Source organism: Erinaceus europaeus, chromosome 17, assembly GCF_950295315.1.
Source record: "Erinaceus europaeus chromosome 17, mEriEur2.1, whole genome shotgun sequence".
Lineage (NCBI taxonomy): Eukaryota > Metazoa > Chordata > Mammalia > Eulipotyphla > Erinaceidae > Erinaceus > Erinaceus europaeus.
The window spans coordinates 17235447-17257805 of record NC_080178.1 but is presented as its reverse complement, the minus strand read 5'-3'; the positions used below and the strand labels follow the sequence as shown (position 1 = coordinate 17257805).

Genomic DNA, 22359 nt, shown 5'->3' with positions numbered 1-22359 from the left:
AGAACAATTATTACTAACAGGAAGTAGAGTTTTGTTTGGAAGAGCAGGAAAGAGCTTACACAAGGCCCCATCCCACTTCTCCAGGGGAAAAGCATCATTAGCAGTGGAGCTGCACTGTATCTCTCTCTCTCTCTCTCTCCTCTCAATTTCTGTCTCTATCCAAAATAATCAGTTTATATGTATTTTTCAAAAAGGCAGGAAAGAAAGAGAAGCAGAGCCTTACTCTGGCATATGTAATGCTAGTGATCGAACTCAGGACCTCATACTGGAAGCCCAGACCTAATAGCCACTGCAGTCTTTGGGAGCAGAAAATCTTGGAGAATAATTTTGAGTCTGGGTATGTAGACACCTGGGTTCTAGTCCCAGGTCACCTCTATCTCCTGACCTTGAGCAAGTCGTAGCCCTTCTTGGTCCTGCCTCATCTGTTCCTGGCTTTTATAAGTAAGGTTCCTATGCCCTCCCAGTGGGCAGTTGTGGGGTTTCATTCAGGAAAGGGCTCCTCTTGCCTGCCCATTATCCTGCACTGGGGCAGCCTGGGAAAGGTGAGGTGGTGTCGTGAGCAAGGTATAAGAGTAAGGATTTACTCGGAGAGCGTGTTGGGGTTAAGCAATAATTCTTTACTTATTTAGATGCCAGAGAAAGGTCACACAATTCACACAGCACACAGTCAGCCTGATACCTCTCCTTACTTAGTAGCTGTTTGCAGGGAAGACTCACGACGTGGTCACCAGTCGCTGTGTCACTGAACTGATGTTCCTTCGTCTACTGGTGCGACCAGATGAGACCAGGGTCTCTGGAAGCTGGGGAAACATTTACTTAGCCTAGACGCATGTGCTTAAGTCTCTAGCAGCACTGACAGCCTCCTGGTCAGTAACAGTGAAGGTGCTTCATTCAGCTGGTTTCTGAGCCTCTATTTATACTAGCTTGCCTCTGGTTTTAAGGTTACATCTCCATTGGCCAATCAAGTTCGAGCTGACATCTTATCATACGTATACATATGTCTCTGTCTTATCACACTATACAGGTGCACTACAGTTGCTATGGTTACTAGCATGTTCACTACAGGTGGGTAATGCAGGCACAGAGGGGAAGAGCCCCCTCCCCCCACCACACATAGCAAGGCCAGCATGCAGAGGAATGCACTTGAACATGCTCCTGACAATAGGATTGTGCAGCTCAGATTACAGGCCTTTGTTTTGGTTTTTCTTTGCTTTTTAATAGTTTATTTATTTAATTTTTTTTGTGACAGAGAAGCACAGAGAAAGACCAGAGCACGTCTCAGCTCTGGTTTAGTGTAATGCTGGGGATTGAACCTGGAACCTCAGAGCCTCAGGCATGAAAAGTCTTTTTGCCTAATCATCATGCTATCTCCCCAGCCCTGTTTTGTTTTTTTGTAACCTTTCCCTCTTTTCTGGATCTTCTACAACTAGCAGAGACCACTTTCACATTCAAGAAAGCACTCACAAATACAATAAAACTACCCTCCCAATAAACTATACATATTCAATCAGATCTGTAGGATAGGAATGTGGGGTCAGATTCAGGCTTTTGCTGTTAATCTTTTTCAAAAGGGGTGGAGTTTTGAAGTGAGTCACAGTTTGCCAAACCTCAAAAGGTGGAGAGAGTATCAGTGGAGAGGGTGGCATTATGGCCACCAGCTCCGGGGCCTGGGACACAGACCTCCCAGTCTGATGTGATGGGGTGTAATCCATCTACTGCACACACCCCATGCAATGCCAGGGGTTCAACAACTTTTGACACCAAATGACGTAATTGCTTCATGTGCAAACTAGGATCATAATAATCCCAGTGTGTGTGTGTGTGTGTGTGTGTGTGTGTGTGTGTGTGTAGGGGGGTGTTGTGAAAGGAGTTAAGCAGATATTGATGTTCCTGAGATCACACTCTTCTGAATTCAGAACCCAGGGAAATAGGTGAGAAAGAGAACTCCACACAGAATACTGGGCACAGGATGCGGCTTTAGATCAGGAACTCGGGGCTGGATACCTTGCCTCTGAAAGGAAGTGGGGACTCCTCTGCTCCTGGGCAGAGCAGGGGAGCAGGTAGCAGGGCAGAGCCATCCTCATGGAGAATCCCTGCAGGCAGCCTGGCTTTGCAAGAGGCAAGATCCACTGAGCATGCCCAATGTCTGCCAGCTGAGCCAATCCTATGAGCTGCCTATTGGTGCCCTGAATGAGATGGGGGGGAGAGGGCTGAGCCAAGCCACAGGTGCTCTCCTGGTAGATGTCCCTCCATAGGGAGACAAAGCAGAGAGGGGGAGATGTGTTCCCAGTTCAGAGACAGCAAAACATTGCTATATAGCAAATTTTGAATCAGTACAGATTTGTTGGTGCTAGTCATGATGACCAGGAGCACTTCTGCGATTACACTTGGAAAATCACTCCCCCACTCAAGTTGTCTTATGTGATGGAATATCATAATGTGATTGCATCTGGGGCCTCACAGATGTAGAGAAGATGGAAACTGGATGGGGGTGGGGAGAGTTGAGTTGTCAGATGGGGAGGCAAGTGAGTGGGTGGCAGTGTGTGGGGTCATGGTTGGATGTGTGGACAGTCCACCCTCCTGACTCCTGACCTTTCTTGGGACAGAGAGGAGGAGTAAAAAGTGCGGGTGGGTTGTGTTGGCCACTTTGCCTCTAGGCATTTTGAACCCCCCCCACACACACACACTCAAGTCCTTCCTGACTCCTCTTTCTTTCTTTCTTTCTTTCTTTCTTTCTTTCTTTCTTTCTTTCTTTCTTTCTTCCTTTCTTTCTTTCTTTCTTTTAAAGAATTTATTTATTAATTCATGAGAAAGATAGGAGGAAAGATAGAACCAGACATCACTCTGGTACATGTGGGGCCGGGGATCGAACTCAGGACCTCATGGTTGAGAATCCAATGCTTTATCCACTGTACCACCTCCCAGACCATGTGACTCCTCCTTTTTGACTTGCCCTTATTTTCTCTTCCTTCTCCTCTTCTGTGGCTTACTATGTGTGACTCTCCACTCCCAATCCAGCTTTTTCATTCATTTTATTTCAGAGAGAGAGAGAGAGACCACAGAGCCAGAGCTTCCCCCAGGGCTGTGGCACTTCCATGTGGTACCAGAGTTTGAGCCTGCGCACAACAAGTCAAACTTCCCACTCAGTGAGCTCTTCTTGGCCCCTCTGCCTTTCCTTCCCACACTCTCTCACCCTCTGCACACAGGGCCAAGCAGAAGCCTTCTCCTTTCCCAGTGGGCTGACACATATAACTGGAGGCACGTCAGAAACCCTGGGGAGCATCCAGGGATTGTGCTCACATCTTGGGCTTCTTCCTACTCTGAGCCCTTGACCTCAGTGGCTTCCGGACACGGTTCTCCTCCAGAGCTGTGACTTCCCTGGCTAGGGGCCAGGGACCCATCCTGGTACCTGTCATAACTGTGGAAGGGTTAAATGAGATCCTGTAGACAGAGGCTTCAGGCTGGCCTATCATGGACCTGTTGTCCAAGCTAGGGGTTGTGAGGGGGAGTGGGAGTAACAAAAGCTGCCTTTATCTTTCCTTGGTGCCAATGGCATGGGTTCCTTCTCTCCAAAGACCCAGATCCTTGATTGAAAGTAAAGCAGTCTCCCAGGATGCTTGGAGTTCTGGCAGACAGGAGGACTTTGGCCTCGATGGACTTTTTATTTATTTGTTTATTTATATATTTATTTACTTCTTATTGTTTATTTTAACAAACCTTTTTATATTTATTTTTCCTTTTCTTGCCCTTATTGTTTTGCTGTTGTAGTTATTATTATTGTTGCTGATGTCATTGCTGGATAGGACAGAGAGAAATGGAGAGAGGAAGGGAAGACAGAGAAGAGGAGAGAAAGACCTGCAGACCTGCTACACCACCTGTGAAGCGACTTCCCTGCAGGTGGGAAGCCAGGGGCTCAAACCCTGATCCTTAAGCCGGTCCTTGCACTTTGTACCACGTGCACTTAACCCGCTGCGCTACCACCCGATTCCCAGACTTTTTATTTTTATTTTATTTTATTTTGCCTCTAGGGTTATCGCTGGGGCTCAGTGCTGGCACTATGAATCCACAGCTCCTGGTGACTGTTTTTTCCATTGTATTAGATAGAACAGAGAGAAATTGAGGAGGAGGAGATAGAAGTAGACCCCTTCAAGCAGGGAGTGGGGGCTCTACCTGGTATCCTCGCGAGGGTCCATGTGCACCCAGCCTAGTGCACCACTGCCCAAGCAAGTCCTAGGTCTAGTTCTTGATGGGAAGGTCTGCACTCAGCCTGGACCCATCCAGGTGCTCCTGGCTGAGAGCCAAGTGCACAGCTGGAGGCTGACGTGAACTGCCCAGGGCCTCGGGCTCCCCAGCGACCCTGTCACTCACCACACCAGCCTGCCCACCCAGCAGGACCTCATGACCACCACACACCTTTGCTTGAGTGCCTTGGTAGCTTGGACAGCTCTCTCTTAAAAACTAGAAGTACAGAAAGAGAACAGACCCTCTCACCTTTACTGCCACTTGTTGCTTTTGATCTTGCTCTTTGGGGCAGTGTAGAATGTGGACACTCCTGGGTGGAACCAAGTTTCTAAAGATGTAAGAGAACTGGGTGGTGAGATAGCCCAGCTGGGAGTGTCCCAGCCTTGCCCTGCGGGTGGCCCGGACCCAACTCCAGACCCCATAGCATTGGTACTGAAAGAAGCTTGGGGCTGTAGTCTCTCTGTCTCTGTCTTCTTTTTTGTTATATTTTATTTTTATATACAGGCTTTTCCTTTCTTAAATGTTTTATTTGCTTATTGGATATAGAGAGAAATTGAGCGACAAGGGGGAGATAGTGAGAGAGAGAAAAAGACAGACACCTGCATCGTTGCTTCGCCACTTGCAAAGCTTCCCCCGCCACAGGTGGAGGTGGGAGGGGGGCTTGAACCCAGGTCCTTGCACTTTGTAATGTGTGCACTCAACTGGGTGCACCACCATCCACCCCATCTTCTTTTTTACATATGTTATTAGTGATTTAATAGTGGTTCTCAAGGTTATAAGATGACAGGTTCACACCGCACCCCACCACCACAAGCTCTTAGACCCTCCCCTCCCAATGGTAACCACCAGAGTTCTCACCAAGTCTTAGTCTCTGCTTCTGTATTTGTCTCTTTCTGTCTGAAAAGGTTCACCCAGAGTGGTAGAATGGTGAGTCCCCGACTATCACTCCAGCTAGTCAAAAAAAAAATGCTTTGTTTAATTTTATTATTTTGTTGTTGTTGTTTTCCTCCAGGGCTCTTGCTGGGGCTCGGTACCAGCACTAGGAATCTACTGCTCCCACTGTTCCTGGCATCCATTTTTTTCTCCCCCCCCTATTTTATTCAATAGGACAGAGAGAAATTGAGAGGGGGGAAACAGAGGGAGAGTAAACGATAGACAACTGCAGACCTGCTTCATCGCTTGTGAAACATCCCCTGCAGAAGTGGGGACTCGAACCAGGGTCTTTGTGCATAGTATTAGGTGTGCTTAACCAGGCGTGCCCCTGCCCATCCCACCCCTCTCCTCCCCCAAATGTTGTCTTGTGTAAAAAGTGAAGTTTTTGCCACCATTAAAAAACAAACAAAAAAATTGTCTCCTTCTGACTAAAGTGGGCTCTGGAAAACAAGAAAAGTCCCGACTTTTAAGGGAAAATGTGGGGGGAGAGGAGTAGTTGCAGGGAAGAAGGAAGCAGACACTCTGAGATGAGCACCCAGAGCTGTCTGCTCATATGCAGTGCGCACGCACACACACGTACGCTCACGCGCGCACACACACACACACACATACCAGGAACCCGCAGATTAGAATCTAGAGAGTAAGCCACTTCCTGCCACTGCTCTAGGCTGACCCTGTAGGGGAGGGAGGGTTTTTCCATGTCATTCAATACCCTCCTGAAGCTGCTCTTCCAGGCTTCATGGCATCACTCCATGGATCTCTTGTGACCCAGTTAAGCAGTCCCCCTGATGTCACCCAGTTGCACTTTGAATTTTTCATTAATGTTGCTGCTCCTGCTGGAGAGACCACACTCTCCCAGACCAGCATCACAGGTGCCATTGCTGGAAGTGTCTGTTTTTGTTGTTGTTTGTCACCACTAGGGCTTTACTGCTCTGGGCAGACTTTTTCAGATAGAAAGACAGAGGAGGTAGGGGGTCAGGAGGGAGGGAGGGAGGGAGAGAGAGAGAGAGGATGAGAATGAAAGAGAGAGAATGAAAGAGACCACAGCACTAGAACTTCCTCCAGCACCATGGGAGCTGGACTCAAGCCTGGCGGCTCCCTCATGGCAAAGCAATGGACTATCCAGGTGAGCTATTTTGCCAGCTCCAGGCAGGTGACTTTAATACTCGAGGTCTGAGGACATGATTCTTAACAAAAGGCCCTTTCCCCAACATCCACCAGCATGTAACCCTCCCCCCCCCCCCAATTGAACTCCACCTCCATGCTCTCTGTCTTGGTACCAGAGAGCAAACTTATAGAGGAAAGGGAAATAGTTTAGTTCTTGAGGAAGTGTGTGTGTGTGTGTGTGTGTGTGTGTGTGTGTATGTGTGTAAGACACACAAAGATCAGCACAGTGGAGCATATCCTCTGCCGCTGCTCCTTCTCCTCCAGGAGACCATGGTGCCATCAGCTAATTATGGGATCTCTTTACTATTTAATGACCCCTCTCCTCTCCTCTCCTCAGCCACTCCTTCCTCCCCAGCAGCCTTCTGTAAGCCTCCAGATGAGGTCATAGGAGGCTTCTTGGGACCAGGGGCTGGGTCATGCAGTGGGGCAGTAGTCCTCAAACTCCAGCCATGTGAGAGTCTCCTGGGGGGCAGGGTGGGGTTGTGAAGATGCAGATAGCATCTGTTTCCATACTCTTGGCCTGTGTGTGTGTGCTCCCAAGAGCGGTGCTTTTCACATCCCCAGGATACTCTGGTGCTGGTCTAAGTACCAGTGGAGTGGTGGAATGGGGCAGGGAAACCGAATGGTCATCTTTCAGCTATTAGCATTGCAGACCATGGGGAGATTTTAATTTTGTTTTCTTTATTTCATTTTTTTTCTTTCTATTTTTATTTGACAGGACAGAGAAATTGAGAGAGGAGGGGAGGTAGGGGGAAAGAAGGATAGACACCTGCAGAGCTGCTTCACCTCTCATGAAGCATTCACCCTGCAGGTGGGGAGCTTGGGCTGGAGCCTGGGTCCTTGCTCATTGTGATATGTACACTTAACCAGGTGCATCACTACCTGGCCCTTATTTATTTTTATTGCCACCAGGGTTATTGCTGGGGCTCAGTGCCTACATGATGAATCCACTGTTCATGGCAATCATTTTTCTTTTTTATTTGATAGGACAGATAGAAATTAAAAGGGGGAAGAGGGAGACTTGTAGATCTATCTCACTGCTAGTGAATCTTTCTCTTCTGCAGGTGGGGAACAAGGTCTCAAACCCTGGTCCTTGCTTGTTTTATTTTAGTAGTTGTTGTCTCTGGGCCAACTCCCTCAGATAGAGACGGAGCAGGCGTAGGGGGAGACACCACAGCATTGAAGCCTCCTCCATTGTGGTGGGTGTGGGGCTTGAACCTGGGCAGTACACATGGCAAAGCAGTACACAATCCATGTGTGCTATTCCACTGGCCCTGGCCATAAGACTCCTGCCCTGGTAAAGAAACCTGCTGTGAGGCCTGGACCCTGCCCCCCCCCCCCCCCGGCCCCCTTCTCTCATGTGTACTATGTTTGTATTTGTGTAAAGGAGGGTCAGATGGCAGTCAGCATCTCTGTTTTGCAGGAAGGACAGTTGAGGTTCTGACTAGTGAATTGATCTATCACCCTGGGCCCTGTCATCTCCTGGCTCCTCCCTACCCTCCAGCTTAGCTGGGGCTTCCACTATACAGGTTCCGGTCTGCAGGTCCCTCCCTCACTGTGCCTGCCCCAGGGGCTTTGAGGGAGGTCTGCCTCCACCCCCCTCCTGAGCCAGGGCCCTGCTTCTGGTCCCGCATTCACCATTGCGTAATATGATCTTCCTCCCAGATCTCGTGTTCTCCTGGCGGTTTCTGTTCCCAGTTATTGTTCAGGCAGTGTTTCCAGGAGGCTGGGAACTCCTGCCCAGCCCAGGCACAGCCTGGCAGCACTGCAGAGGATGGGGGAGGGTCAACTGCTTAGGCACTGCCACCCCCCCCAGCTACCACCAACTCTGCTGTTTTAAAGACAGGAAAACTGAGGATCCCAGAGCCCCAGCAACTGGGCCAAAGCCATAGCCAGAAACAAAAGAACCAGACTTTCAGGTCTCAAAGCCAGTTAGAGGCAGTGGGTCTCAGACAGAAGGATCTGGAATGCAGAGAGGGCCAAGCTGAGGGGTGGGCTCTCCTGGGACTTGGGGTGAGGGGAAGCCCTGGTATCAGAAGGCTTGGTTCAAATCCCACATAGTTGTTACCTGGCTGGGAGACCATAGGCAGGTCCCTCCCTTATCCCCTTGGGGTGTTTGGACCCTTATTTCTCATAATGATAGCTTGCACTTTATGGCTGGAGCAAGTGCCCTTTCTCATCTGTTCCCATAGGCCCCTAGGGGCTTGTGAAATAGGTGGGTACGGTATTACCACTGTGCCCATTTCACAGATGATGATGGGGTGAGTAGTGCTCAGAAACTGAACTCCCCTCTAAGCCTGCACACACACACACCCTCAGCAGCCCCCTAAAATAGGAGAGAAAACACTAGGTGAATGTCTTCTCAGTGTCAGGATTAAAGACCTCAGGACTCCTAGCTGTGTGGGTGGTTTCTGGGTGCAGAGGATTCTAGGAGAGCTAGCCTGGGGTCCTCACTCCAGGAATGAGGGGTGGTCAGTCTGTCCCTGTTACTGGCTTCTACCACACCTGGGCATCTGAAGCTCTTGCTGGCAGAGGGAGAAGATGGTTCAGCTTCTGGTTTCCCCTGGGGACTGTAACTGCTTTCCAGAGGCACTTCTAGAATTTTCTAGACTCCCACACCTGCTGTCTCTGAGTCTGTCTGAATGCCTCATCTTCAAGATGGTCTCTTCTTCCCCCTCCCCCTCCAGTCTTCAGCTTTCCCCAAGCCCAGCTCCAGCTGCCTCCTGCCCTCAGGGGATCCCCCTCCCTTCCCCCACAGGTTGGCTTACTTCAAAGACCTCAGGTGCTGTCCACTTAGTGGACGGGCTAGCTGGATTTCTTAAGTCCCCTGTAGGGCCACGAGTACTCTGGGACTCCAGGGATGCTGGGTCTGTGTGGGTTGAGGATGGCTGTGGCCCTGGAAGGCATGTGACTCACAGACAGTGGCTCTCCACAAGAGTGGCTCTCTGGCTTCCTTCTCTTGGGCTGAAGATAAGTCTCTTGTCTCACTGAGAACTGAGGTAAAGTGACATCTGGAGAGGCTAGTGGGGAGGGTTGCAGGCCTTCTGGAAGTGACCTCTGCCTTCCACTCATGCTTCATCCCTCCACCGGAACCCCCCTACACTCAACACACACACACCCGATGATGGCTGAGGGGCCTGACTGCGCTAGGGCCCAGGCCCAAACTTTTTGCTCTGGCTAACACTGCTCTAGGCAGAGGAGCGACATCAGCTCCCAACAGACTGAGTGCAGTACCTTTCTGAGCCTCGGTTTCCCCAGGAGTCTCCCTGACCTTAGCTAGCTGAAGAGGGAGTGGGAATCAGAGAGACCAGAAGCTCCTCCCAAAAGCCTCCAGCCCAAGCCTCGGTCCACATCCGGATCATTTCCATGTCTGTTTGAATAGGGCAGAGCAAACAGTTCCCTCTCTGGGCTGCCTCTGGGTGCTCCCCACCAATACCACATATCCACACACCCTGGGGGGAAGCAGCATCTCTCTGAGTTGCCAAGGTTTCCAGGAACCCCAAGCATAGCCCCAGAAACCCACTGGGGTAGGGGTGGGGGGCAACATTTCTCTCCCTTGAGCCCACCCCGAAGTGGGAACCTCCCTCCTGCTGAGTTTCACAGGCTTCCCTTTATTGTGTTAGGGTTATTGTGCTCTTCCACTCCCCTCCACCTCCGCCTCCCTCCCTACTAGGAGGCCTGAATATCATCATCTCAGAGGGACAGGACCCCACCTGCCACCCCCCCACCCCCACAACTCCTGGCGGATGTCCACAAATTTTCCAGAGTAGTCTCTGGAATCTGGAGGGGGGCATGGGCTGGAAGGTGGCGGGAGAGGGGAGCAGAGCCTGGGGCCTCCAGCATTGAGGGTTGGGGGAGGGGAAAGAACTGGATGTCACCCCATGTTGGGGGCTGGCCTGGGGGCTGTCCCAGTTGCCCACAGAGGGAAGCTGAGGTTTGTGGAAAGGCCAGGCTGTCTGTGCTTCCCCCCACCCCCCCATCCCTGGGATCCCCAGGCTCTTAGGGGTTTCCTTGGGGCTCTTTGGGTCCCTGAGTGCTGTTTGCTCACCTGCTGAGGTAGACTTCATACCCCTCTGGTGACAAGGACACAACCTGTTCTGGAGTCTGAGGGACCTTGGGCTGATGGTTGAGGGTTCTCTCCAGGGCACTGTGGGGGAGCCAGGACGAATGGTAGGGGGTAGGGAGGCCTGTGGGAAGAGCCAGAGCCTCCCACCACTTGCAGTGGGGGGAGAGGTGAGCATGGACATGGCCCAGGAGGGGTCGCTGGGCTGGCTTTCCTAGGAGATCCTGCTAGGGAGCCTGGTGGGCCCTGGTTGGGGGTGGGGAGCCTTGAGATTGGAGCCTTAAGTCCTGGGCTTCTCTCTCCCTTCTCCTGAGAGCTGCCTGTCCCCCTGCCCTTTCTCTGCTCTCCCCTCTCTGCTTCTCTCTCTCTCCCTCCCTGTGTTCTACCCCCACTCTTTCTGCTGAGTGCTCCAGCAGTCTCCTGCTGCCCCTGAAACCAGAGCTTCTCTGGATGGTCTAGCTGGTGCTGAGAGGACTTTGCTGTTCTCCCCATCTGCTCCCCAGTGAGTGTGGCCCCTTGACTGTGCTTTATCCTTTGCTAGGGGCTGTCCTGCCACAACCACTGGGTGTCCCTGGGTGTTGGGTGGCCTGGGAGCCAGGAGCTTGGGCTCAGCCTCACAGCCCCTCCCCTCCTTACCTCCATTTGCAAAGTGTGTCACTGCCATGGATGGGACAATGACTGTCCCTTGGGTGGCTAGCTGGGCTGGAGTCTAGGGCCCTTGCACCTGGTGAGGTTGCCCTGGCACCTGGATGTTCAGAGACTCTCAGGATATGAGAGATGGTCTGAGAGACAAGACCGAGGGGAAGGTGGCTATGGCCCCAGTGGCAGAAACTGGGACATACAAGTGGGTATGTGTGTGTGTATGGGGGGTGGGGGGGGGTGGGAATGAAGGGAAGTGACAGGGGCAGGGCTAAGCCTGCCCTCTCCTTCTTGCCTGGACTGAGCTGTCTCTAGCTGGGGGTCAGCCTGGAAGGTCCTGTTGTCCCCTCCACCCCCACCTCTCCCCGCACCCCTATCTTCCCTGCACACCGCCTGGTAACCCATGAGGCAGTCTCTGCTGCAGTGTGTGCAGCCCTGTATATCTGCTGTCTCTCCCTGGCCCCATCTCTGTCTCTGTCTCTCTTAGTCAAGGACTCCCAGGCCCTGGTAGGTGCTAAGAACAGCTGCCTTAGGAGGTAGGAAATTGTGGCCCATTTTAAACTGAGATTAAAACAAAACCAACCAACCAAACAACCACAGTAACACAAACATCCAGTGACAGAGCTAGACAGAGCCAGAGTTGAACTCCACCATCTGTTGAATGCCCACCACCAGAGAGAATTATGACTTTCAGGCAGTGTTCTCTGAGGGTCTACCCAAGTAGGAGAAGGCTCTAGGAAGGCTGCCTGAAGGAGGCTGCATCTTAGCTGTCCTCCATCTTTTTCCTCCAGAGCCCAGAACTGTGACCAGAGAGCCTGTTTGTTCCCATCTGGGGCCCCTGATTAGCGTCACCCCTCCTCCTTAATGGCCCTGCCAAGGGCCCACACCCACACGCTGTCTCTTCAGAGCCCCAGGCAGTGCCTAGAGCTTAGCCCTTTGTTGGGCTCAAAGAACAGACTAAGGACTCATGTGCCAAGCGCACCCCTACCCCTCCTAGCCCCTGTTTCAGGAGAGACCCTAGAGCATCTACAGCTGGTTGGTTTTGCCCAGTTAAGGTAGGCCGGGCCTTGGTGAGGTCCTTTTTGTTACTTGCCATTTATAACTTTCTTTCTGCAGGCAGAGGGGAATAACAGTGACCCAGGGGATTCTGGCTCAGACTATTAGGGTGCATTTCCCAACTGTACTGGCAGAGGTTTGGGCAAATCCCTTTGTCTGAGTTTCTCCAGCTGTAAACTGGGCTTCTAGGTAGTGCTCATCTCTCAGGAGCACTGTGAGAGCAAATGGTAGAGTGAATGCAGACTTGTTAGTGTGTGTCGGCGTGAGAGAAGACAGGACTTCGAAAAGCTGGTTTTGCTGCTCAGAGGGCTATGATTATGTGGGCTATGCTCGCTCATTTTCTTTAAAGATTGATTTATTTCAAGAGTGGGTGGTAGCGCAGTGGGTTAAGCGCACATGGCGTGAAGCTCAAGGAACGGCTCCAGGGTCCCAGTTCAAGCCCCAGCTCCCCACCTGCAGGTGAGTTGCTTCACAGGCAGTGAAGCAGGTCTGTAGGTGTCTGTCTTTCTTTCCCCCTCTCTGTCTTCCCCTCCTCTCTCCATTTCTCTCTGTCCTATACAATAATGATGACATCAATAGTAACTACAACAACAATAATAACTACAATGGCAATAAAAGCAACAAAAGGGAAAATAAATAAACATAAAAAAAGATTAATTTATTTCACAGGAGAGAGTTTCACACAAGAGACAGAAAAATCAGAGTAGTACTCTGGTGTCTGGAGCCTTAGGGATCAAACCAGGAGCCTCTGGCATGCCAGTCCAGTGTTCTACCCACTGGGCCAGTTCCCAGGCCTGCCGTGACACTTGTTCTCCTTCCTGTCTGTGCCCCTCTACGCTTGATGGTGAGCCTGGCTGTTCCCATTTCACAGACAAGCACACTGTGGCCCCAAGGAGGGGCGAGGCAGCTCATTAGAGGTTACATGACTCTGTGAAGCAGGGCTAGGGTTGGGGGCTCTCTCTCCATTTTCAGGTCTATATGAGTTTTTTTTCCATTCATTATTCCTATGTGGGCCTGGGGAGGGGTCCTCAGAAGATGCTTGGGTCCTGAGAACTCCCTGAGATCTGGGTCCCATGGGATCTGGTTCCCCTTGGAAATCTGAGTCCCCCTGAGAATCTGGGTCCCCTGGGTTCTGGGCCCCCTATACAACTTCTCTCAGAATCTTAAATGTCCCTCTTGCTTTGGGCCTCTCAGCCTGTGTGCCTGAATGTGTCACAGCTACATTAAGATGGCTATCTCCTCAGCCCTCTGGAGGACACAGTCCCCAGATGGTCACCTCACCTCTCACCCGGTCCTGCTCATCCCCCCAGGGTGCTGGGCAGACACACTGACTTGTCTATGTGCATCGTGTTGTGACACTGGTTGGAAGCGATGACTCTAAGGGGTCTCCTCCTGCTGGCAACACTGAATGCACATTTCTCAGAAAGGGTAGGGAGTCTGTGGTCCTCTCTCGACTTCAGTCTCTTCGTCTGAGAAATGGGGAGTGAAGTCGGAGATGGCAGAACCCTTTCTGGCTTGGTGAGTCTGAGTGTGTGAGCCTTGGTAGCCAGTGCTGTGGGGGGAGGGGGACAGCCTACTTGGAAGGGCAGAAACTCTTACAGGTAGAGGCCAAAGAGAGGTGGGGAGTCAGAGGCTCTGCCTTCACCTTGGCTTGAGCCTTTAACTAAATAGAGGGGTAGGGGGACTAGATAGTTCAAGGTGTCTGCCCTCCCCACACTGCACCCTCCTGCCAGGACAGCCCCCCTTTTTTTAAATTTCTTTATTGGGGGATTACTATTTTACAGTTGACACTAAATACAATAGTTTGTACATGAATAACATTTCTCATTTTTCCACACAACAATACAACCCCCACTAGGTCCTCTGCCTGAACTCCCCCCACCCCCACACACATACCTACACACCCCAGTGTTTTTTTTACTTTGGTGCAATACACCAACTCCAGTCAAAGTTCTGCTTAGTGTTTTCTCTTCTGCTCTTGTTTTTCAATTTCTGCCTGTGAGTGAGATCATCCCATATTCATCCTTCTGTTTCTGACTTATTTCACTTAACATGATTTCTTCAGGCTCCATCCAAGATGGACTGAAAATGGTGAATCACCATTTTTACTCTGAAAATATCCAATAGTTCTAGTGTATCTATCTTTTCATTTAGCTCTTTCATTTCTTTGTTGATTTTCTGCCTGAATGATCTGTCAAGTTGAGAGTGGGTGTTGAAGTCCCCTACTATTACTGTGTTGCTATTAATATATTGCTGTAGCTCTTTCAGTAGATCTTTGATGTGTTTAGATGGCCTCTCCTTGGGTATATAGATGTTGATAATCATTCAGTCCTCTTGATTGATTGGCCCTCTGAGCACTAAGTAATGTCCATCCTTATCTTTTAAAATTTTATTTATTTTAAGGTCTATCATGTCAGATACGAGCATAGCTGTTCCTGCCTTTTTTTTTTTTTTTTTTTTATTGTGGTCCATTGGCTTGTATGGTAGTTTTCCATCTGTTCACTTTGAGTCTGTGTTTATCTTGTTGAGTTAGGTAGGATTCCTGCAGAGAATATATGGTTGTGTTGTGTCTTCTGATCCATCTTCCTACTCTGTGCTTTCAATAAGTGAATTCAGGCCATTGACATTTATTGATATTATAGATTGAAGATCTTTTAATTCCACTATTGTAGATTTTTTAGAGTGTCCTGATATATATGGCATGTTTATGATGATCTGATTTTTTTTTAAATTTCTTTACTGGGGGATTAATGGTTTTGAGTCGACAGTAAATACAATAGTTTGTACATGCATAACATTTCTCAGTTTTTCACATAACAATACAACCCCCACTAGGTCCTCTGTCATCTTTTTCTAGGACTTGTACTCTTCCCCACCCACCTACCCTAGTGCCTTTTACTTTGGTGCAATACACCAGGTGATCTGATTGTTTATAGGAGACCTCTCAAAACTCTTTTCAGGGCAGGCTTGGTGATAGTTGATTCCTTCAACTGTTGCTTGTCTGAGAAGGTTTTTATGCCTCCATCTAGCCTGAATTACAGTCTAGCAGGATACAATAGTCTTGGTTGAAAGCCTTTCTCATTGAGCACTCGATAGATATCTTGCCATTCTCTTCTGGCCTGTAATGTTTGTGTGGAGAAATCTGCTTCTAATCTTATGGGCTTTCCTCTGTAGGTGACTCTTTGTTTTTCTCTTGCAGCCTTCAGGATCCTTTCTTTATGTTTATTCCTTTTCATTCTAAATATAGTGCATCTTGGTGTCTTTAAGTCTGGGTCAATTCTTTTTGGGACCCTCTGGGTTTCTGGAACCTTTATGTCTTTTATGATGTCTAGATTAGAGAAGTTTTCAGCTATTATGTCCAGTAGAATGCTTTCTTCCCTTCCCTCTCTTTCTTCCTCTGGTAGGCCTATAATGTGTATATTATTTCTTTTGATTCATCCCATAGATCTCTGTTGTTATTTTCCATATCTCTTAATCTCTTTTGAAGATCTCTTACTTCTTTCTTAGTTTTCTCTAATTTGTCCTCAATCTTGCTAATTCTGTCTTCAGCTTCATTTATTCTACTTTTTCTTCCCTCTGTTGTTTTCTGTATTTCAGCTATTTTGTTACTGTGTTTTGAAACTGTATTATCTTGTTCAGCTAGTTATGTTCTTAGCTCAGCTATTTCAGCTTTCAGCTCTCTAATTACCTTGAGATAGTTATTGCTTTCTTTCAGAGGCTCATTTGTTGTTTCTGCATTTCTGATGACAATTTTTTTAGACTCTTTCCTCACTCCTGTGACTAATTCCTTAGCTAGTGTTTGGATGTTGATCTCATTCTTCTGTGTTTCTACCTTTGGGGGGATTTTATCTGGACTTTTGTCCTGGTTCATTTTTCCATTGTTTCTCCTTGGTTTAACCATTATTATAGTGTGTTATGAGGTCCTTCTCTCAGTACCTTTCAGTCCACTGATCACTCTTCCCTGGATGGACTTATGTCTAATTATGGTACTTCAAGAGTTCACAGTTGTGGAAATTAATAGTTGTTTCAATGTTATCTCAATCCCTAAGCACAGTGGCTGTTAAAGCCCCTTTTGTTCTTTTTCTTCTCTGTAGGCTATAGTACCTGAGGACTTTTTACCTATAAGTAGGATTTTTAACTTAATCACTCACTCCTGACCAAAAGATAAAGTGGGTGGGGGAGAGATAGTGGTTATGCAAAGCGACTCCCATACCCCAAGGATCCAAAGCTCTGGGCTCAATTCACCTTCTTTGCCAAGCTGGGCACTGTGAGTTTCTAAACAAGTCCTGTTTATAGTCTGTAGATTCTGAGGCAGTTATTCACCATGTTCTCATCAGAATAATGTGAAAAGGCTCCCATTACACAGCCCCACCACTAGACCACCAGGGTGTAGATCTCCTGAGTTTCTTGGTCAGTTCTCTGCCTCCCGATGTCAGCACAGAGCTTCCCCCCTGTTGCTGCAGCCTGTGAAGGCAGTTGCAAATGGAGACTCACAGTTGCATTTGGTGAGTCTTGGGGGGGGGGGGTTCCTCTCCTTCCTTCAGCAGTCTTTTTGTTGGTAAAACAGACTGGAGGTGGCTCCTCAACTGGCAATCTGCCAGACTATTACCATCTGCTCCAGAGTAGATATGAGTTTTAGCCCCAGGAATCTCTCCTTAGGCTCCTCTCTGTCCATGAGCCACATGTGTTTTCACTCACTGGTGACTTAGTGGCTTCCCAAAGTAGTCTCAGTCTCATCTTGTTACAGTCTCAGGTGATCTTTGATATTCCTTGTTCTTTAGGGAAGTTTCTCAACTGGGTAGAGCTGGAGGTCTGGGCAGAGTTGTGGTTTCTGGATGCTCTGGTGATTTGGTGGGTTCCCAGAGTAGTTCTAGTCCTGTCTTATTGTGGTCCCAGATGGTTGTGGCAGCCCCCCTTTTCATGCTAATGGCACTCAGTCTCAGTGCCTGGGCTTAGAGCAAAGCCTGCTGGGAGGGTCATGCTAGCCATATCTGGAAGCCTTGTCAGCAATGCTGAAGGGATGCCCTGAGCAGAACTAGGGATGGAGGCTGTTGCTGCTCCTTACCTTCCTGACCAGAAGTCAGGCCTTGGAGCTAGGACAGGGCAGGTGGTCAGGCACACATGCCAACAGAGTTGTGGCTGGGCAGGGTAGGGTGGGCAGGCCCCTCCACACACCTCCCTCACACACATAACAGGTGAGGAGACAAGAGCTCTGGTCTCATGTTAAAGCTTTAATTGTGGTTTAACCACCCACTGGTGTGTTCTAGGCCCTGTTTTCATCTGTGGAGGGAGAAATATCTAGGGTGATGGTGGACTCAGGGGGGTATGGGACTTACATGAGAGATGGTGAGGATGGCATGGCACAGACTAGAAGGTCCTGCTACTTTTCTGTCACACTCTGGCTGGGTCGACTCCTGGCAGCTCTGGCCTTCTTCCCCCAAGGGCCAGTCCTCTTAGGAGAATTGGACCCTCACTGGGGGCATGGGGCCCCTTTTCTGAAAGCCAATAGGAGGATTTTTTTAACATTCTCTTTTTTAAATTTTTATTTATTTTTAATTTTGTAATTAACTTTATTTTATAGAACCAGCCAGAAATTGAGAGGAAGGGGGAGATAGGGAAGGAAAGAGTCATAGAGACACCTGAAACACTGCCTCACCACTTGTGAAGCTTTCCCTCTGCAGGTGGGGATAAGGGCTTGAACCCAGGTCCTTAGGCGTTGTAACATCTGCACTCAACCAGGTGTGCCACCACTCGGCCTAACAGGAGGCTTTAGGTCACCAAGCCCTGTGATCCCCCTTGGATGTGGGTGTTCTCAGCTAGCCCATCATGGTGATGATGGGGTTGCCTCATCTGTGTTCTGGCAGCACTCCTGAACCCCTCTGAGCACCTGATTTCAGTCGTCCAGCCTCCCAGGAAGCTGTGGGCCCTTCTGGTCCCCCTGTGTTCGAGATGAACAGTGTTCAGTCTAGTTCAGCAGGAAGTAGAACTGGAATTCCAAGCCAGGCCATGAAGGAACTTGAGGTCCCATATCTGCTTTTTTACTTCTGAGGTTCTAGTCACACTGGGTAGTTTTTTGGTCAAAGGGTAAGACTAGAACACGCAGACTCAGACAGTTAGGAGGTCTGGTTTCAGCTGCCTTTCAGGAAACTCACAGCCTGTCACATGCGTAGACCAAGAACCACCTGTGGCCAGACTCTCTTCCAGAGCCAGTGGGACGAAGTCCAGAGACCTGCAGAGCTGGAGGCTGAGAGCCTGTGGATGGGTGGGTAATTTGGACAGAACCGGCCAACCTGTGCCCCCCTATTGCCACCCCAGCAGCCAGGCCCTGCAGTTCTTACAGGCTTAGTTGGTTCGACTCACCAGGCTGGACTTCCAGCCAAAAGGGTCCCAGGCTCAACCCAGAAGCCAGGGGCCTGCCCTATCCACACAGGGGCCCTCCTTCCTAGGGAGCTAGGCTTGCCGAACCCCACTCCTCCACATGCTAGTGATTTTGGGTTTGGAACTCAGCACCTTCCAGATAGTGCTCATCATTGGGGTAACTGGTGGCATTTACTTGACACTTTCCGGAAGCCTGGCACTGCCCAGCTGCCAGCTCCCACCAGCCTCACCACAACCCATGATTAAGTCCATTTGAAAGGTGGGAATGTTGACGCCCAGAAGGTCCATCAGCTGGGGGAATGTGGCAGCTCTGCCACCTTCCAGTAGGGATGATGGGAGCATCCTATTGGGTACTTGCCTGGTGACTTTCCCAGTTTCCTGCACAGCTAAGGAGATGGCCTTGAAGGGCCCCAGAGAATGTGACTATGTCCAGGTGTCCTTCCCTCCCTGGGAACTGGTGAGGCAGGGCAGAACTGGCCCTGAACACCCACACCCTCCCTTTGCTGTCACCCGTGAGCTCCTGTGTGCTCTCCCTCCCCTCCTCCTCTCCTCCCCTCCACCTCCCCCACCCCTCCCCTCCCCTCTCCCTCCCCTCCCCTCCCCTCCCCTCTCCCTCCCCTCCCCCTCTCCCTCTCCCTCCCCCTCCCCTCCCCCTCTCCCTCCCCTCCTCCTCTCCTCCCCTCCACCTCCCCCACCCCTCCCCTCCCCTCTCCCTCCCCTCCCCCTCTCCCTCTCCTTCCCTCCCCCTCCCCCTCCCCTCCTCCCTCTCCCTTGCTTTCTCTCTGGAACATGCTGACCTCCAAGGCCTTTCTTCCTCCCACAGCAGCTGCTGTTCTGGGCTGAGAGAGCCTGCAGGAAGTTGAAGCCTCCTGGTATTGCCCTGCTCTCCCTGGGGCCAGCCCACAGCAGGACTCCAGCAGACCCCTGCGTTCTTCTGGGAGCTCTGGAGCTGAGGGGTGGGGTGTGGCTGAGGTTTGCAACACACTGGAATCCCCTGGGGAGCTTAAAACTTTGAACCCAGGTTGTCCTAGCTCCATCCAGCCAGGCTTTGCACAGGGGACCCAGACTCTACCCATCGGGGGTGAGTGCAGTGAACACCTCAGACTGGGGCCATCGCCTAAACAATTGGGGGCTGGGGAGCATAGGGGCCTACTGGATTTCTGGGATTTTCATTTCCAAATGAAAGCCGCCACCTGCTCATCTGTGGGGTTCACAGCTTCTGTTTGCTTTCTTTTTGTTTTTATTTTATTTTATTTTATTTTATTTTATTTTATTTTATTTTATTTTATTTTACTTTGCCTCCAGGATTGTCACTGGGGCTCGGTACCTGCACTACAAATTCACTGCTCCTGGCAGCCATTTTTCCCAAATTGTTGCCCTTATTGTTTTGCTGTTGTTGTTATTGTGGTTATTGCTGCTGCTTTTGTTGTTGGATAGGACAGAGAGAAATGGAGAGAAGAGGGAAGACAGAGAGGGGGAGAGAAAGACAGACATCTGCAGACCTGCTTCACCGCTTATGAAGCGACCCCCACTGCAGGTGAGGAGCCGAGGAATCAAACCGGGATCTTTATGCTGGTCCTTGCGCTTCATGCCATGTGTTCTTAATCTGCTGCGTTATCGCCCGACTCCCTTTTTGTTGTTGTTGTTTGTTTTAATGTGTCACTGGAGAATGAGTCCAGGATCTTATATTTGTGGTACTTCTGAGTGGCTTCTTGGTCCAGTTTGCTATTCTTTATGCTTCTGAGAAGGAGAAAGACCCCAGCACAGCTCCACCATCCATTGAGTGCCCCAGGTCCTGTCCATGATGCCCCCGTGCTGGGGCCTCATCAAGGGCAAGGCATATATGTTCTACAGGGTGGACTGTCTCCCAACTGGTCCTTCATCAGCCTTTCTGAACCAACGGAGATCAGAGTCCAGCATCCTAGGAAGAAAGTGAGCCCTTTCCCTCTAAGCCAATGACTGTCACTTCTAGAAGCTTCCAGTGACAGGATCAAATTTGCCTTGTCTCTTCAAGGATGCTTTCTCTCTCCCTGCAAACAGCCATCCCATACTCCCTGAGCTGGGCGTTCCTCTAAAGAAACAGATGCAGCCCTTCCACTAAGGACATACTCTGAGGGGGCCTTCAGACACACAGGGGTGATGGTAAGATAGCCATAGTGACCAGTCCAGGGGACAGGCCCCAGCCCCCTTCTGAGGACTGATGACTTTGAGAGGCTGGGGCAGAAGGACAGGATGTTCACAGTTTCTTTCTTTTGCCTCCAGGGTTATCACTGGGGCTCGATGCCAGTACTATGAATTCACTGCTCCTGGAGGCTATTTTTTTTTTCCATTTTATTGGATAGGACAGAGAGAAATTGAGAGAGGAGGGGGAGATAGAGGGAGAGAATGAGAAAGATAAACACCTGCAGACCTGCTCAACTACTTGTGAAGCAGACTCCTTGCAGGTGGGGAACAAGGGGCTTGAACCCGGGTCCTTGCACAGGTCCTTGCACTTAATACTATGTGTGCTTAGCTGGGTACACCACTGCCTGGCCCCCAGATATTCACAGTTTCTGACCCTTTATGTGCAGCTGGGTTTAGTCTACTCTGTGTGATTTGGATGGCAGGGGCTGGGGGCCAGGGGTCAGGGGGAGGAGGGGATCAAGGATGCTTCTGGGAGAGAGGAGCTCAGTATTCCAAGCCCTCAGGAAGTGATGTGGCTGGGCAGAGGCTATGGGGTCTCCTGACAGAGGAGCCCAAAGGGCAACACACAGAGTAGACAAAGGTCTGGTGGACCAGAACCCAGGAGGGGTAGGCCAACTGGCCTGGCCCTGGAGCAGCATGTCTGCTCTTTGATGTCACTCTTAGTTGCAGACTGGAGAGTGACAAGGTCTGGTTAGAATTCAAAATACGATTTTCATGGGCGGTCTCACTACATGATGGCACGGTCTACATTCCAGATGTGCGCCAATGGAGACGTGTGTCCCCCATCCTCGTGGTGCGTTTAAAAGAAAGATATTAAAAAATAGCCTTGCTTATTTATTTAATGAGAGCCTGACAGAGACCAGAGCCCTGCTGTGTTGTGCCCACAGCCTGGATAGAATGCAGAACCTGACTTAGCCAAGGAATGTGCTCTTCCCCACTGAGCCTCCTCCCCTGCAGCCCTGAGCCTGCATTGTTCAAAACAAAGCAAAACAAAATCCAGTTAGGAGCCTGAGAGTGTACTCACTGAGTAGGACACATGGCTGGCTTGCCATGCGTGCAATCCAGGTTCAAACCAGGCACCACGACGGAGCGGGGGTGGGGGGTGGGTAGGGACTCCTGTGCTGTAGTGTCTCATTGTCTCTGTGTCTCCACCTGAAGGGGAGAGTGATCCAGAATGGTGAAGCTGCATGCCGGAGAGGCCCCGGCTGCACCCTCCCCTTTCCTCTGCTTATTTAATGAGAGTAAGACTGAGAAGTCAGAGCGCAGCTCCGCCAAGTGGGGCTCTGGAGACTGAAGGTGGGATTCTACTCAGGCAAGGAATATGTTCTTGCTCTGACCCCACTTCTCCCAGAAGCAGTGGATATATATATATATATATATATATATATATATATATATATATATATTGATTTATTGGCTCAAGAGAGCTAGATAGTGAGAGAGAGAGAGAGAAAGAGAGAGAGAGAACCCAAGCCTCACTCTGGCATACAGGATGCTGGGGGTCAAACTTGGAGCCTCAGGCTTGCAAGTCCAGCACTCTACCCACTGGGCCACCTCCCAGGCTGCACTTTATATATTTGCTAAATTGTAATTGAATGTTGACCAATGGGGCTTTGTGGGGGCTTTGTACCTGTATGATTCACCACACTTGGTGAACCTTTGCTAAATTTATTTTCAGGGGGGGAGGGAAGTGGAGA

General features: G+C 50.0%; 1 protein-coding gene across 2 annotated transcripts in view; it reads left to right on the top strand.

Annotated features, from left to right (window-relative positions):
* The window catches only part of CD82 (CD82 molecule), a 58454-nt gene that overhangs the window by 5745 nt on the left and 30350 nt on the right, over positions 1-22359 (top strand). The gene's annotated exons all lie outside the window — the stretch shown is intronic.